Source organism: Trichosurus vulpecula, chromosome 4 (genome assembly GCF_011100635.1).
Source record: "Trichosurus vulpecula isolate mTriVul1 chromosome 4, mTriVul1.pri, whole genome shotgun sequence".
NCBI classification, from domain to species: domain Eukaryota; kingdom Metazoa; phylum Chordata; class Mammalia; order Diprotodontia; family Phalangeridae; genus Trichosurus; species Trichosurus vulpecula.
Genome location: NC_050576.1, coordinates 107,512,253 through 107,530,228, shown reverse-complemented (window position 1 = coordinate 107,530,228; position 17,976 = coordinate 107,512,253).

Sequence of the window (17,976 nt, the reverse complement as noted above, 5' to 3'; positions counted from 1 at the left end):
AATGCAACTCAGTCTGGAGTCAGGTAGAATCCATGCTCCACCACTTACTCTCAATGAGGTATTAGTCAAGTCATTTAACCCTCTGTTCCTCAATTTCTTCATCTGTGAAATGGGAAAGTTGGACCAGCTCAGGGGTTCTTAAGCTTTTTTTGTGTCATGGAATCTTTTGGCAGGCTGGTGAAGCCCATGGACCCCTTCTCAGAGTAATATTTTCAAATAATCAAAGTGTGTTTCATTTCAGTTCATGACAATAAAGATGTCACTTTTTTCCATCCAAGTTTTCAGACCTTTGGAAATCTATGGGATACATGGACCCCAGGTTAACAATCCCTAGAAAAGGTGATCTCTAAGATCCTTTCCAGGGTGGGCAGCAAAGGTGAAGAAGATACTGGTTTGACTCCGATACTTTTTTTTTAATTATCTGGATTTCAGTTACCTAGGGGCACATCACAAAGGGTTTTGAGTGTCAGCCTTGGATCTTCTATAGTTGAAAGAGTCCTGGGCAGCCAGTGTTGGGGGTGACAGGGATCCATGAGACCCGGTGTCTAGTGGTCATTCTCGAGTGGAAATTCTCAAGAACATTACTGGAAAAGGCTATTGTGCTCCAGGCCTTGATTCCTATCTCTATAGAAATGATGTTGGCTCTTCCCTTCTTCCCTACAGCCCACCTTTGTCCCCTATGTGGTCTCCACACACCACTCTCCTCTTTTCTACAGGCTCCTCTTCTTTTCTGCCTGTAGGAGGTGTAAGGCTTTCTTCTGCAGCTTAGCATGTGTCCAGCCAGGTCTTGGATCCAGTTCCTAGGTGGGATGAGGACTGGATGGGGATTGGAGCCCTGATAAAGCATATGAGAAGGGCTACTAGGGAGACACATCTTGCTTCCTACCTAGTTTGAGAAAAGACACTCTCTGGCCTCAGAAGAATGTTTTCTGAGCTCCCACCCAAGGAGTGAGAGGCTTGAAAAGGGGGTGTGTGGAAAGGAAGGAGGAACTGCAAATTCTGGCTCAGACAACAGACATTCCAGTCCCATGGGCTCCCTGAGGGCTTTTGCATAGAAATACTCCAGCCAAAGGCCTGGCCCAAAATGACATGAGCCAGTGGAGACCTGATTAGGACTGGGAACTGTATCAGGTAATTCCCACCCACCCACCCAACCCACTGCCCAAAATGAATGTTAGATTTGTCATGGAGGGTGCCACCTTCTGTGAGTTCTTTAAGCACACAAGAGGTTTTAGCCTCTTACCCAAGCCTAAGGGGAGGAAGACAAAGGGGAAGATGCAATACAGAGGCACAAGGAGAGTTAAATGTCCTTGAAGATTTGGATGAAGGTGCAGGAGGGTTTGATCTCACTCAAGAGATCAGTCTTGATCTACTCAGTCTCAATTTGTGCCCGTGTTGATGACAGGAAAGTCAGTCTGTCAATACCATTCACATACCCACTCTGCACATGGAGTCTTATCTGTCGTCCCAGGCAGACAGAGAGAAGAGGAAGAAGTGCTGCCTCCAGGGAACTTACACCCAATGCAAGTGACTTGGGCTGCAGATCAAACCGAAGTCAGTAGGTAGAAATTGAAAGGAGGCAAATTATGGCTCAAAAGAAGGCTATGGCTCTTTATGACTGAGTAGGGGCCTAGGGACCGGAGAGGGACTAAATCATTGATTTCATTGGTGTAGGGAAGTTTCAGGGGAAGAAACTTCATCTATTTGCAGCAAGAGTTAAGTCAGGCTTGGGAGCCCCAGGACCTTCCAAGAAGGCAATCCTAGATCCTGCTTTTTCTAAAGCTTTTTAAAAGTCAATCCAGTCAATTAACACTTATTAAGCACCTACCATATGCCAGGCACTGTGCCTGGGGATACAAAGAAAGGCAAAAAAACAGTCTCCACTCTCAAGGGACTCACCATCTAAAAGTATGAGACAAAATAAAACAACTTTATAAAAACCAGATCCTTACAGGAGAAACTGAAGACAATCCCAGAGGGAAGGCACTAAGGTCAAAGAGGACCAGGAAAGGCTTCTTGCCAATGGTCAGACATAAGCTGAGGCTTGACGAAGCCAGGGATCCTAGGCAACAGAGACGAGGAAAGAGAGAATTCCAGGTATTTAAGACAACCAATGAAAATATTCAGCATTGGGCAGCAGAGGGTCTAGCGAAAGGAAGGAGGCCAATTTCATTGGATGGCAGACTCCTCAGAACAAAGTAAGGGGTAAGAAGATTGGAAAGGTAGGAAGAAGTGTAGGTTACAAAGAGCTTTGAAAGACAAACAGGAGATTTTGTATTTGATCCTGATGGTAACTGAGAGCCACAGGAATTTATGGAATGGCAGGGTGATGTGGTCAGACCTGCATTTCAAGGAAGGTCAATTTGAAAGTTAAGTGGAGGATGGATTAGAGTGGGAAGAGATTTGTGGCAGGGAAACCAACCTCAAAAGTAAAAAATAAGTTGGACTAGATAACTTCCATTTTTCCCTTCAACTCCAAGATTTGATGATTCCACAGGTCATCGAATAAAAGACCTATACTAACTGACACACCATGAAATGAGAAGAACTGGGAGATCACTATGCAGAGTAAGAAGCCAAGTTGTAATGATGATCAAGTGTGAAAGACTTGGCTACTCTGATCAATGCAATGATCTAAGACAATTCCAAAGGACTCATAATGAAAAAATGCTATTCACCTCCAGAAAGGGAACTGAAGAACTCTAAGTGCAAATGGAAATATAATTTTCTCACTTTATTTTTCTTTGGAAATATGGCTAACATGGAAATATGTTTTGCATGATTTCACATGTATAATTGACATCACACTGTTTGCCTTCTCAGTGGCTGAGGCAGGGGGTAGTGGTGGAAGAGAAAGACAATTTGGAACTCAAAATTTAAAAAGAAAATGTTAAGAATAAATAAATAATAAACTAAAAAAAATTTTGAGAGACTGTGTAAGAGAAAGAGCAGATCAATGAGTTGGACATGCAACTGAAAAAAAGCTAGAAAAAAGAACATTTAAAATTCCCAATTAAACACCAAAATGGAACACTTCAACATCAGAAATTAATAAAATTGAAAGTAAAAAAAACACGCACTGAACTAATAAACAAAATTAGGTGCTGGTTTTATGATAAAAACTTATAAAATACATAAACCATTGGTTAATTTTATTCTAAAAAAAAACACTACCAGTATCAAAAATGAAGGGGGCAAATGTACCACTAATGAAGATGAAATTGAAGCAATTATTAGGAGTTACTTTGCTCAATTATATGCCAGTACAGTTGATAATCTAGGTAAAATGGATGAAAATTTACCAAAATATAAGCCCAGATTGGCAAAGGAAGTAATAGAATACTTAAAAAACTCTCTCTTGGGGCGGCTAGGTGATACAGTGAGTAGATCTCTGGCCCTGGAGTCAGGAGAACCTGAGTTTAAATCCAGTCTCAGATACTGGACATACTTACTAGCTGTGTGACTTTGGGCAAGCTACTTAACCCCAAATGCCCTGCCTTCTCCACTCCAAAAAAAAAACACCTGTCTTAGGGAGAAAGAAATGAAGCAACCATCAATGAGCTGTCTAAGAAAAAAGCCCTGGACCAAATGGATTTAAAAGTGAATTCTACCAAACATTTTAAGAACAATCCCAATACTATATAAACTATTTGAAAAAAATAGGCAAACACGGAGTCTTACCAAATTCTTTTTATGGCACAATATGATTTTGATATGTAAACCAGGGAAAGCAAAAATAAAGAAAACGAGACCAATTTCTTTAATAAGTATCAATGAAAATTTTTGAATAAAATACTAGCAAGGAAATTACAGCAATATATCACAAAGATCACATACTATGACCATGGATTTAAACCAGGAATGCAGGGCTGGTTCAATATTAGGAAAGCCTTCAGTACAATTGACCTTGAAATAACAAAAGCCACAAAAATCATATGATTATATCAATAGATTACAGAAAAACATGACAAAATCAATACTCAATCCTATTAAAAACACTATAAAGCATAGGAATCAATGGAACTTATCAAAATAAGTAGTATTTATCTAAAACCAGGACCAAGCATTATCTTTAACAGGGATAAATTTGAAGCCTTCTCAGTAAGATCAGGAGTGAAGCAAGGCTGTCCATTATCACTATTATTCAATAATGTACTTGAAATGCTAGCTGTAGCAATAAGACAAGAAAAAAAATTGAACGAATAAAAATAAGCAATGAGTAAACAAAACTATCACTCTTTGCAGATGATGTGATGTATACTTAGAGAACCCTAGAGAATCAACTAAAAAACTGGTTGAAACAACAACTCCAGTGAAGTTGCATGATATAAAATAAACCCACGGTCTTCTGCATTTCTATATACTACCAACAAAACACAGCAGCAAGAGATAGAGAAGTTTCATTTAAAATAACAACAATTGGGAGTTAACCTGCCAATATAAACCCACAGATTATAGGAACACAATTACAAAACACTTTTCAAAAAATACAGATTAAAACAAATGGAGAAATACTAATTGCTCATGGGAAGGCCTAGGCAATATAACACAAATTACAATACTACCTAAGTACTGATTCAGTGCCATACCAATTAAACTACCAAAGACTTATTTTATAGAGATAGAAAAAATAGTAAGAAAATTCATCTGGAAGAGCAAAAGATCAAGAATATCAAGGGAATCAATGTGAAAAAACGTGAATGAAGTCAGCCTAGGAGTTCCAGATTCCAGACTGTTACAAAGCGATAATCATCAAAACAATTAGGTTTTTGTTGTTCAGTCATGGTAGTTGTATCCAACTCTTTGTGACCCCATTTGGGGTTTTCCTAAAAAAGATGCCAAAGTGGTTTGCCATGTCCTTCTCCAGCTCATTTTACAAGTGAGGAAACTGAGGTAAACAAGGTTAAGTGATTTGCCCAGGGTCATTAACTATGTACTGTGTACCTAATCTATTCCACTGATCCATCACTCTATTTCTTAGCCAGAGACTGTTTGGCTAAAAAATAAAGTGGGAGATTAGGTACACAATACAGTTGTAAATGACCATAGTAATCTAGTATTTGATAAACCCAAAGATCCAAGCTTTGGGGGCAAATACTCAACATTTTAAAAAAATTGCTGGGGAAACTGGAAAACAGTTTGGCAGAAGCTAGGTACAGACTAATATCTCACACCATGTGCCAAGATAAGGCCAAAATTGATAAATTATTTAGACATAAAAGATGATATAAGCAAATTATGGATGGGAGCATGGAAAAATGTACCTGTCAGATCTATGCATAAGGGAAGAGTTTATGACCAAATAAGACATAGAGAGTATCACAAGATATAATGGATAGTTTTAACTACATGAAATGAAAAAGCTTTTGTACAAAAACAAACAAACAACTAATGTGGCCAAAAGTAGAAGGAAAACAAAACAAACACAGGGAAAAGTTTTTATAGCAAATTATAGCAAATTTCTCTGATAAAGGCCTCATTTCTCAAATATATATATATATATATATATGTATGTATGGAACTGAGCCAAATTCATAAAAATGAGAGCTAATCCCCAACTGAAAACCGATCAAAGGATATGAAAAGACAGTTTGCAGAAGAGAAAATCAAAGCTATCAAAACAAATCAGTCACATGAAAAAACTCTCTAAATCACTACTGATTAGAGAAATGCAAATTAAAATAACTGAGATGCCATTTCATACCTATCAGATTGGCTAACATGATGGAAAAGAAAAACAAATGCTGGAGGGGATGTGGAAAAAAACGGGACACTAATGCACAGTTGGTGGAGTTGTGAACTAGTCCAACTATTCTGGAGAATAATTTGGAACTATAGCCAAAGGGCTATAAAACTGCATACTCTTTAATCCAGCAATGCTACTACTAGGTATGTATCCCAAAGAAATCAAAGGAAAAGGGAAACTGGCCATCATGCTGTTCCTTACACATTTATCCTATCTCTTTAATGTTTCACACAATCTATCCACCACTTCTAGAAGGCATTCCCTTCCTACCTCTGTTTCTTGAAATAAACTCCCTCTAGGCATCTCAAACTCATTGGGTCCAAAAGAGAACTTGTTATTTTTTCCCCAAAATTCTCCCCTCTTCTAAACTTCCTAATTACTGTTGAGAGCACCAACATCCTCCCAGTCACTCAGGCTCACAACCTTGATGTTGCCCTTTATTCCTCTCATACCAAATATGCAATCAATTACCAAATATTATCATTTCTACCATGCCAGCTTTTGTATACATCCTCTTCTCTCTACTCCCACAGTCACCACCGTTTCAGGCCTTCATCTCCTCTTACCTGCAATAGACTTCTACATTGTCTCCCTGCCTTAAGTCTCTACCTCTTCCAATCTAGGCACACAACTACCAAAGTGGTTTTCCTAAAGTGTAGGTCTTTTGATGTCACACACTCTCCCCATTCAGCAAACTCAAGTGGCTCCCCATTACCTCCAAAATCAAATAAAAAGTCATTTGTTTAGCATTTAAAGCACTTCAAAACCTGACACTGTGGAGGGATGGGGGAGACAAGGTCCAGGAACCCCAAGACTAGAGTTCCCAGACAGGGTCATTGAGAAGGAGTACCCCTCAAAGACCTGAGTATTTGGAGAGGGTCGGGGGTCATCTGGAACGAATTCACAATCCCAAACATTCTTCAAGTCAAGGAGGCAAAGATTTATTATGCTTTACAGCAGGCAAGAGTTCTTAGGGAACCTGAAACCTTACACAGCTACAGGGAAAGTTTAAATATGAGATTTGGGAGTGAAACCTATCGATTAGGTGTTTTGGGGTGGGATTAGGGAGTGTTTAAGGGGTGGTCAGTTCTTAAAGGAACTGCACTTTTTGTATCTACTGCACAGGTTACTACCCAGAGTTCACTGGGAAATAATTCAAGGGAGGGGCTAGGAAGAGGTGTGGTTTTGACTGTGAAACATCACTAAGTCAACCAAAGGTCATGGCTGACTGGGAATATCCAGGTGGCTTGATCAAATGTCTTGTTAGACAAGATGAATGTAAGGGAGTATACATTTGACTATGTCTAGGATACACATCAGGAAGGTCAGTAAGTAGTAAATATTGTTATATTGCAGTGCACAGCCAATCAGCAATACACAAGGAGTCCAAACTAATAAATTCTACAGGTGGAGCTGGCCACAGTATCAGGAGGAGAGATAAGTGTTTTGTTGAGGCATGCTGCCCTTGAACTAGAGAGAAATTGCTAGGGCCAATGCTTTGAAGCTCAGGAGAGATGTGATTTTAGAACTGGGGTCCAGGCACGGGCACCCCATCAACATCTTCTTACTTTTCTGGTCTTCTTACACTTCATTCCATGTACCCATTGATATAGTGGCCTAATTTTTGTTCCTCCTTCCTGATACTCCATCTCCCATATCTGTGTTTTTGCATGAGTTATTCATCCTCCCATACCTATAATGTTCTTCCTCCTCCCCATGGCCTCTTAGAATCTTGCTTCCTTCAAGATTCAGCTCAAGTTTGCACAGAGATCTTTCCTGGTTTCCCCTACCAACCCTCCCCCCACCCCTATCCCTTCTGCTAGAACCTTCCCCTATAAAGTTAAGTTCCATCTGCTCTGTATATATCTTAAATTCAACTCACATGCAAAATCATGACATCACCTTTGTGATGTCATTCATCCTCTTCAAGAACAAAGGACTAACAATCTTGTATGTACGTACTTATTTATATGTATTCTCCCCAGCTGTGAATGTGGACATTTGGATGGTAGTAACAGGAAAGGCAGAAGAAATACTGAAGGTTGGAAGAGAAATTTGGAGAGAAAGGGAATGAGTTTTGAAAATGTTTAATTTTGAGATGCCTATGGGACATCCAACCTGAAATGTCCAGTAAGCCAGATTATGATGAATGAAAGCAATGTCCCAACTATGGATAAAAAAGTAATTTAAGTTCCTGGCAGCACTAAAATTTAGTTTCTTTATAATAAATTTCCTTATTTATTCTTAATATTATTTGAATAAGATAGAAGATGATGTAAAATTATTATTTTTTGGTGCTTTTTTGGTAGGACAATTGGGATTAAGTGACTTGCCCAAGGTCACACAGCTACTACATGTGAAGTGTCTGAGGCCGGATTTGAACTCAGATCCTCCTGACTCCAGGGCCAGTGCTGTACTCACTGCACCACTTAGCTGCCCCATAAAATTATTTTTGTCTGTGGAACAATTATATTAACATTTCAAATTCTCAGTTAAGCCACATAAACATTACACAGTGACTTAACTATATAATACATCAAGCCTACAAACATAGAACAGTTATTATCAGATTCATTAATTAGGATCTTATTTGTAGCTTTATTTCAAAGGACAGCCCATTTATTAGTTCAAGACGGTTTGCTGGGGAAAAATCGTAATATAAAAATATGAATGGAGTATAGATACTATGAGATAATGCACATATATATGTATATATATAGTGCCATAAAAATATAAAGTATTATTATTATACTACATATATCCAGGGGTGTGTTGGAGCCATCTAAAAAAGCATTAAGTTGGGGCAGTTTGGTGTCACAGTAAGTAGAGCACCAGCCCTGCAGTCAGGAGGATCTGAGTTCAAATCTGGCCTCAGACACTTGACACATTCGCTAGCTGTGTGACCTTGGGCAAGTCACTTAACCCCAATTGCCCTGCCCTCCTCCATCCAAAAATTAAAGAAAAATGAATAAATAAACAAAATAAAAAAGCATTAAACTTTTGGTATAGGCATTTACACCTTGAAAATTAGCCAACTACAAATCAAGGCTGCTTGATTTATTGTTTCTTTGATTGTCTAGAACAGGGCTGCCCAACCTTAGGTTTTTACTGAAACAATAGACAATATATTTTGATTTGCCATTTTACTGAGAGCTCTGCAGTAGCTCTGCTTCATTTACTAAAACATTTCTGTAAATTTCTATGCTTGTAGGCTGGCTGTATAAATCCTCACTGGGAGCCACTTGCACCATGGGCAGCATTTTGGACAGACCTGGTCTAGACCTAACAAAGTGTTAATAATAAAGATTAAACTTAAAAGTGTATCCTGCATACATTTTCAGCATCCCCCCACCCTAGGCATTTACGAGCACACCACTGCATATATCCTTTTCATATATAGAAATTGGGCCTTTGAAGATAGCTATTTCCATCTACAAATTGGGTGATTTGATTCTCCTAAATTAAGAGATGCTTTTAGCAGTATCTAAAACCCCTGCAATTGTTGGCTCTGCCTTCAATTAAACAAACATTTATTAAGTACATAATATGTTCAAGTCACCAGAGATACAAAAAAAAATCTCTTCTCTTGAAGAGCTTTCATTCTTTAGCTAAACTAGATTTAGAAACAAAGATAAACAAAAATTTGCCCAAATAACAGCTAATTTTCTCTGCATTTCCCATTCAAAACCAAGTTCTAAAAGTCTGGATATGTCGTATTAACCTATTTTCGTTGTTTTAATTATATTATTATATAATTTATATTATTATATTATATTATTAACATAATATAGATAGGCTCATATTTGCATTCCTAAGAGAACACGTTCAAAGTGTATTGATATCGGGAGTTTGTAGAATGGTGAATTGTTCTTCATTTGGTCAGGGCAAATGAACCTACTAGAAAGTTCCATGCCCAATATCCCATAGAGTTCATTAGTAAAAAGAAAGTCACAATATATGCCAAAGTATTTATAGCAGCACTTTTGGGGGTAGCAAAGAACTAGAAATAAAGTAGATGTTCATTTATTTGGGAATACCTAAACAATATATATGATATGTGATATATGAATGTAATGGAATATTGCTCTGCTATAACAAATGATGACTATAATCGATAGAGAAGCATAGAAAGACATGAACTGATGCAGAGTGAAGTAAGCAGACTCAAGAAAGCAACATTAAAAATGATTGGAACAATGAAAATGGACATAACAATAACCATAAAACAAATTGAAAGGAATGTTGTAAAATTGTAGAGAAAAAGCATGGCACCAAAAAAGTGACAAGACACTTCCTCCAGCTCCTTTGCAGAAATAAAAGGTCTACCAGTGTTGAATATCGCATATATTTTAAGTTTTTTTAAACATATTGATTTTTTTGGTTATTTTTTTTTCTCTTTCTCTCTTTTTTTCCTCTTAAAAATATACTTTGTTTTATGGGATTGTGCTCTAAGAGAGGGACGAATACAAGGAAAATTTACGTTGATCTAAAAACAAAAGATATCAATGAATGTTTAGTTTTTAAAATTCAATTCAATACTCGTGTTTAAACTGATGGGATTTTACATACAGTGTGTGTGTGTGTGTGCGCGTGTGAGAGAGAGAGAGATGTGATTTCCACCATTAATTCATTTGATTAGCCCATGAATTGGATTTAAGTGAGGCAGAGTCGCACAAAGCCATCAGCCTCACTCTCTTTTCCAGAGCTGTCACAGTCCAGGGGCAAGACAGAGTCAAGACAACTGGGGATAGCTCGGGATGCGGTGGATGTCCTTGGTGTCTTCTGTGTCCAAGCTCTAAGCGCTCCGCAGCACCTGTTTCAGCTGCCTTCACGGCTATTGGACAAATTGTTCCCATTTGCCCATTCTCCCAGGGGAAGTCTTCACATGCTTGGGATAGACACCCTCTAACTCACCAAAGGGTTTGAGGCCTGTCAGTTACCCTCAATCTGGCTTAGGCCGGCCGCCAAAACTTTACTGGGGTGTGGCCACTTGGTATGCTACAACTTCGTTGAGCCACAGGAGAGTTAGTTGGATCAGGTGGACACCAAAGGTGGAAAGCAGCCCTGAAAAGAGTCCCACAGTCCCTCACACCAGAAATGCTAGTCTTCCCTGAACTCAACCGATATCCGAACTCAGTTGATACAGTCAGAAAGGATGAGGTTTTAATGTATTAACAAATTTTAACACCTTACGATCATTTTATAAGGTTGAAACACTTCCTTGAGTTGAATAGAATAACTCTATGGCTGAATTAGCCACATTAGCCACACCTTTACAGGTTTTAAATAGCTGAGCACTGAATGAACTTCAGCAGTTCTAGAGCAGAAAAGATCCCAAACTCAGGAACACCGTATGAAAGAGACCTCTGCAAGAGAGATTAGGATTTCAGGATTTTTCTTGCCTTTGCTTCTTCCCATTGGCCATGGAGTTTAGCGATAGAATGGGAGACAATCCATGTAGTAGTTCAACAATTCATTGAGTTTGAGTTTGTTCATTTATAAAAAGTCACATTTTGAAGTATAATAGTTCTCACATTCTTTGATCCAGCAATACCACTATTAGGGTCTATACCCCAGGGATGTCAGATGAAAAAGGAAAAAGAGTAATATGTACAAAAATATTTATAGCAACTCTTTTGTGGTGGCAAAGCACTGAAAACTTATGGGATGCCCATCAATTGGAGAATGGCGAACAAGTCATAGTATATGAATGTGATGTTTTGTGTGGCTGTATATGTGTGAGTATTGTATTTCTTGCCTTCTTAATTGGTGGGGGAGAAAGTTGAAAGAGGGTGACAATGTGGAACTAAAAATAAAAATTAAATTTGTTTATTAAATATTTTGTTACATTTTAAGTTCCAAACTGTCTCCCTCCCTCCCTAGAAGCCACCATTTAACACAGATATGTACACACACACAACTATGCAAGTATATTTCTGTTCACCAGTTCTTTCTCTGGAGGTGGATAGTATCTTCCTTCATAGGTCTTTTGTTGTTGATTTGAGTATTTATAATACTCAGAATAACTTAATCGTTTAGAATTGTTCTTCAAATTGAGAGAAATTATTTTTAATAACCAGTGATCTGGGAGGACCCAGAGTTCCCCCTTTTTTCTAAAGTCCTCATTTTCATGCTCAGTCTCAGTCAGTTCAAGGACATTGCTGATAATAGATTGAATTAACTGTCCCCTCATACCCAGGTAGGGAAGCATAGGTATGGGTGGGAATATTCTTTGATTAGACTACCCAAGGCTGCACAATCCAGAGCTAAATGACATAACCACAGTTACATCCCCCACCCCTCATTAGAATATTACCCAGAAATTATGTCTCTTGAACTTTTCAAATGTCATAGAACAATATTGCTGTCACTATATACACTTTCTTGGCTCTGCTCATTTTGCTCTTCATTATTTCGCTCAAGTCTTTCCATGTTTTTTCTAAAGTCAACCAGCTCATCACTTCTTATAGCACAGCAGTGTTCCATCACAATCATATACCACAACTTGTTTACTTACTCATTCCCCAATTGATTAAAAATCAAATTAAAAAGAAAGTATGCCAGTTCTCAAGAATATGTGATCAACAAGGTGGAGTCATGGCTGTGGACAAAGGACTATAAAATTCTAATCCAGCATCTCAAAACAAATGAATTAACCTCCTGTAGTTCTGGCCAAATCCACCCCATACACCTCCCCCCATTAAACTAGTGGTAGACCAATGTTCTTTTCATTACAATAATTGATCTTTTGGTAATGGTCTCTTTTAAAGGGAATCTCTAAACTTCATAGATTCACGTGATGGCTTTTCAGAATAGTTAGAAAGCCAAACCTGACTGAAGTTAATGAACTTCTCCTCCTTCTCTGATCCCTAAGAAGAAAGAGGAGTAGAGGCTGGAGAGGACTGGAAGTTAACAGGGTTTGACTTTCCACAACACCAAATTCAGCTTTGTCTACTCCCTTCTCTAGGGCTCAGTAAAGGATTAAAAGATACTGCCAACATAAACACATTTGGGGCAGTTTCATACCCAACTCTTAGTCTGAGCAGAGGCACATGTATCAGCTAGCCACTGTGATTGGTTATGAAACTTCAATGAACTTATTAAGTAATTGCCTGAGTAGGCAGGACAAGGTGTTCACTGCAAATCAGGCATGGTTTCTTTTAAACTCTATAGGCACATAGTTTAAACTATGTGACTACAGCATGATGCAGTGGAAAGAACACTGAATTTAGAGTGAGGAAACCTGGGTTATATCCCATCTCTGCCATTTCCCACTTTCTTTGTGACCTTGGGCATGTTCCTTCTGTGCCTCACATATAAAATGGGTTTGGGCTAGACAGCCTCTGAAGTCTCTTCCAACTTATAATTTATAATTCTTTGATTCTGGGCAGAAGGAAGTAAAGGACAAGACCATAATCAAGTGTAAGCATTCTGGATCTTTTTTTATGCCCCTGATACTGTGTGATTGGAGACAGGTCACAAGGGCCTCAGTTATCCAATTTCTGAAATGGTCAGGAGGTTTGACCAGAATGTAATACCAGAAAGTAAGGAGCAGATAGCAAAATGTTAAGTGTACATATTTACAACCTATGGTGCTTTTATGAAGTGCCAACTTGGCTGAATTAGAAAGAAAACCTGGCCACTGACCTGCAAATGATCATGACCCTGGGCAACCCTTGAAAGACAAAACTTTCCAGTGGGGTCAGTTTGAATCCATTCAGATGAATATATGTTGGGAACAGTTTCTGGGAGTATGACCACCATGCCTACTCTGGAGGGCAGCAGAGGGGGAAAGAAGTGATGTCTCTCTCCTCCCCAACTTAACAGTAGAAATAGTCACCCAGTAGGAGATTATGTCACTCAGGAGATCAGGGGTAAGAGTGGAATGACTGATCATTAACCTTGAAATATGTGCACATACCTTCTACTGGGTGTTTATACAGAAGAAACTGCATGGTCTAATAGAAAGTGTGTTCAAGTCAGAAGATTCTGGGTTGGAAGCTGAGCTGTTGAACAAATCACTTCCAATCTCCAGGCTCCAGTTTCTTCATCTTTGAAATGAAGCAACTGGACAAAAATCACTAAAAATAAACTTTTCAGCTTGAAATCCTATTAGTGGGTTTTAACCTGTGGTTTTTGTTCTTCCAACTCCCAACAGAAGCAATTCAGATACCCACAGTTGCTTTCACCTCTGACAACATCAACACCACAGCCCTGCTTGAGTTTGGAGAACACCTTCAGAAAGGTAACAGCAAGAACAGGTCTAGACGTGGAAGTGATGGGAACAGGGCGCCTTCTCTTGAGACTCGGCCCCCTTTCAGAGCTGATTGCCCAAGGTCCTTGCTCCAGTATGGATCATGACCTTTGACTATTGACTGGGCCAGAAGGGTTCATTTTCTTTGCATAACTTTTTCGTTGGAGATAGAGACTGGGTTGGTGGGAACTATTCCTGTTCAATATGGGAGGAGGTGAGAAAGATCAGAAGTTGGTCCTTTTGATCTTTGAAGGCTTATCACATTTGGACTTTTTTTCCATTCTTTGCTCCAGATATGCTTGTCAGAGAGCCAATTAGAACAAGCTAAAAGGCATAACCCAAAGGCATTTCTTCTGTCTCTGCAAGTTTCTAGAATAGTGAGTGAGTTGTGTCACCATTTCCTTGGAGGTGTACCTCATGCTAAAGTTGGACACCCTCTTCTCCAGAATTACAAGACCAATTGATGGGACTAATGCTTCCCATTTCCCCCAGTGGTAAAGAGTTTACTGCTTCTAGCCTAGGTGCAAAGGTTGGGGGAAGAATAAGGGAAAGAAATAGAAGTCCTAATTTTTTCCTCTTTGGAAGATCAAGGGAGACTGGAAGGCCGAGTACAGGAATTCACTTTCTTTGACTGTGCATATCTATTGGAAGGGTTTTGTTTTTCTTTTTTCTTTCCTTTTTTTTGTTTAATAGAGGGAGGAGAGAGAAAATAAAAACTGAAAAATAAAATGAGTAGGGAATAAAAAAAAGAAGAGAATACAGAATACAGAAAAAGACCAGTAGGCTGGTAATTCAAGGGAATCACAGCATTGAGCAGATCCCATGTCTCATTTGTGGAAGATGATGAACAAGAGTTGCACAGAATGGGTGGGGATGATGGGTTGTGATAGGCACTATTGGAGGGAGTACTGAGAACACCAAAATCATAGAGCCCCTGGAGTTTCTATATGACCTAGTTTTTACAAAAAGCATCCTTTGAGATTTGTGTATCCTAGAGAACTACCTTAAGGTTCAGGAAAAGATCCTGAGACAATGCTCTGAACTCCTTGGATTTGTATATATTAGGGTCAAACCTGCTTGCAAGGGCTCTGGATACAGCAGTTGTTACTCTCATTTATTTGCCATCTACAAGTCTGTGAAGAAGTATTTCTTAATCTCATACTATGTTCCAGTCATTGAGCCCATAGCACCCTACCAGTTGGCCTATGATACATCAAATAGTGTGGTGTGGTAGAGAGAACATGGAATCTAGGGTGAAAGGCCCAAGTTTGAATCCTAGACCACCCCTTACTGAACCTCATCTGTAAATTGAGGGTGTTAGACTAAACAATCTTCAAGGTCCTTTCCAAGTGTAAAATCCTACAGCTTTGTATTAAAAGAATAATAATAATAATCATGTTGATCCCATCAAATGTAAAGATTTAACCGGAGAGCTCTGACAGGAATTCTTTATCAGAAACATTGTTGCACAATTAAAAAGAAGAAGATGTAAAGTCACAGAGTGTGCTAGCAGGTTGGAAAATGGACTTGGAGATGATACATGTAACCCCTCAGAACGTATCAGAGCCTGTATGCAAATCTGGTATGTTGGGATGATCTCAAAAGAAGAATGGCAGGTTGGGGAGAGGAGAAAAGGGAAACAGAAAAAATTGGGGAAAAATTAGCTCATGTAAATAGGATTTGAAAGGAAGAAATTACTCAATGGAGGCAGCAATGCAGGGAGGGGGGATTGAGCAACATTTGAACCTCACTTTCATGGGAACTTGTTCAAAGAGGGAGAATACACATACATAGAAGTCAGTATAGAAATTCAGCTGACCCAACAGAGAAGGGGTTCAGAAAAAGGGAGAGGGGAATAGAACAAGAGGGAGGGTGGATTAGGAGAGGCAGTGATCAGGTGCAAAACAGACTCTTTAAAAAGGGTAACGATAAGACAGAGAGAGAGTATGTTTAATAAAATAGGATGGAGTGAAATACACAGTTAACAAACTCATCCATAAAATGGAAGATGATATCAGAATGAACTAGAAACCACAATCCCATAAAATGTTGTTTACAAGAAGCACACTTGAAAGAGAAACATACACATAGAGTTATAATAAAGAGCTCGAGCAGAATCTATTATGGAAGGCAAGGGTAGAAATCATGATCTCAGATAAAGGAAAAGCAAAAATAGACCTGATTAAAAGAGACAAACTGCATTTTATTAAACAGGACCATAGTAATGAATTAATATTAATACTGAACACATATACACCAAATAGCATAATATCTAAATTCTTAAAAGAAAAGTTAAATGACTTACAGGAGGAAATAATAACATTATAATGGGGGAGGAGGTGGCTTAATTTACCCATATAAGATTTAGATAATCTAACAATAAAATGAACAAGAAAGTTAATGAGATGAAGAGAATTGTAGAAAAGTTAGATATTATAGACCTCTGGAAAATATTGAATGGGAATTGAAGGGAGTATGACTATTTCTCAGCTATGCATATCCCCTTCAAAAAAAATTGGCCATAGACATAAAAATCTATAAACAAATGCAGAAAAGTTGAAATATTAAATGTATTTTTCTTAACATAATGCAATAAAAATCACATTCAATAAAGAACCTTTGCAGTACAGATTAAAGATTAATTAGAAATTAAATAACTTCATTCTGAATAATAGGTGGGTCAAAGAACAAATCATAAAAACAATCAATAATTTTATTAAAGATAATGACAGCAATGAGACAGCATACCAAAATCTGTGAGATGAAACCAAAGCAGAATGTAGTGGAAAATGTATAAAAGAGAGAGAAAGAGAGAGAGAAAAACTTCAACATGCAACTAACCAATTAAAAATCCCCAATTAAACACCAAAATAGAAATCCTGACAATCAAAAGAAAGATTAACAACATTGAAAGTAAAAAATTAAAATATTGAACTAAGAAAGCATCTTGGTGTTTTGTTTTTTAGAGAAAAAAAACAAATACTAAAATGGATAAACTATTGGCTAATTTGATTTTTAAAAGGAAGAGGAAAACCAAATTACTAATATCAAAAAATGAAAAAAGGGAATCTACAATAAAGATGAAATAAAAGCCATTATTAGGAGCTATTTTTCCCAACTATATGCCAGTAAAATGACAATCTTAGCTAAATACATGAATTTTACAAAATTATAAATTGCCAAGACTAACAGAACAGGAAATAGAATACTTAAGTAGCTCTATCTTAGAAAAAAGAAATTGAATAAACCATAAATGAATTCCCTAAGGAAAAAACAAAGATTAACTGGATTTGCAAGTGAATTCTGTCAAACTTGAAGAATAATTCTAATGCTGTACAAAATATTTTAAAAGCTAGGTTTAAAAAAAGAATCCTACCAATTTCCTTTTATGACACAAATATGGTCTTGTTACCTCCCATAACTAGGGAAAGTCAAAACAGAAAAAGAAAACTAAGATGACAAATATTCTAATGAATATTGATGCAAAAAAAAATACCAGCAAGGAGATTACAGCAATACATCACAAAGATCATATACTACTATTAGGCTGAATTTAATATCACAAATGCAGACTGGTTCAATATTAGGAATAAGTAAAATTGACTATGTTGAAACAAAAAAATAATATGATTATTTCAGTTAATGCAGGAAAAAATCTTTTGACAAAATACACCACCATTCTTGCAAAAGCACAGGAATAAACAGTTTCCTTTAAAATGATAAGTAGTGTCTATCTAAATTAACAGTGGTGGGGAACCTGTGGCCTCAAGGTCACATGTAGCTTCAGGATCCCACCCCTTTGTTCTGTGAAGTTTGGATTCAGTCAAAGGGCTGCACTTGAGGACCTAAAGGGCCACATGTGGCCTAAAAGCCACAGGTTCCCCACCCTTGATTTAGAACCAAGAGTAAATATTATCTGTAATAGGGATAAATTAGAAGCCTTTCTAATAATATGAGGCATGGTGGAGCAAGGATG